This window comes from Neophocaena asiaeorientalis, unplaced genomic scaffold (genome assembly GCF_003031525.2).
Source record: "Neophocaena asiaeorientalis asiaeorientalis breed wild unplaced genomic scaffold, Neophocaena_asiaeorientalis_V1.1 scaffold15, whole genome shotgun sequence".
Lineage (NCBI taxonomy): Eukaryota > Metazoa > Chordata > Mammalia > Artiodactyla > Phocoenidae > Neophocaena > Neophocaena asiaeorientalis.
The window spans coordinates 11,114,260-11,115,282 of NW_020185328.1; positions in this window are offsets into that span (position 1 = coordinate 11,114,260).

Here is a 1,023-nt window from a genome sequence, read left to right on the forward strand (position 1 = left end):
GAATATGAGACATTGAATATCAAGAAAATGTAGAGGTAATTTAAAGTTAAGAAAATGTTCTCTTCATCCAAAGTTTATTTTGCATCTGTCCTGTAGCTAGAGACACTGGCAATCCTCATTTGTCTTAATCTGATTATAGACTGAGAAGACTAGAGATGAAATTAAGTCTATCTCCCAGTCCACTGGTGCTTCTTCTCTGTAGCTCTTCATAATTGTCACGCATGGCCTCGGGGAGGGTTGTGAAGGCACCCTCTTTTTTGTGCTGTATTACCCTAGCTCTACGAATCTAGCAAAAGCTTTGCTGAACTTCTTAGCGCCTTCTAAAGTTGACAGATGCATCAAATGCCAAGCTTACTTCTCTGTCTTCACTTCTTTTCCAAATCTTAGCTAATAACATAATTCTTCACTGCTTTTTTTTTCTCTCCAATACTTTCAAATATATCTGTTTTACAGTTTATCCTGTGTTTCTAATTTTTCTCATTGAAAGAATTGGCCTGATGGCTAATGGTTTATTTTGCCACTTAGGTAAAATAGACCATTTTAATCCTATTCAATTAAATAGGATTTAATCCTCTCATGTTTCAATTTCTTTCTTTGTACACTGTTTTCTGAATTAATTTCTCATTTATATCTTCAAATTCATGGGTTGGCAAACTATGGCCTATATGCCAGCCATCTATTTTTGTAGAAAAACTTCTACTGGAACAATGTCATGTGCATTTGTTTAAATATTGTTTGTGGCTGCTTTTGCCTTACATTGGCAAAATTGAGTCATTGTGGTAGAGACCTTATGACCCACTTAGCCTAAACTTTTTACTATCTGTTATTAAGAAAAAGTGTGCTGATCCCTGTTCTAATTCATGAATTTTTCTCTATTTTTTTAATCCAGTTTATTTTTTCTACTGACCTTAAAAAAATAATATTTTAAATTTAAATTATCTATTTTTTTCATATCTACCCATAGTTTTATATATATATGCATATATATGTATATGTGTTGTGTATTTTATATATATATATATA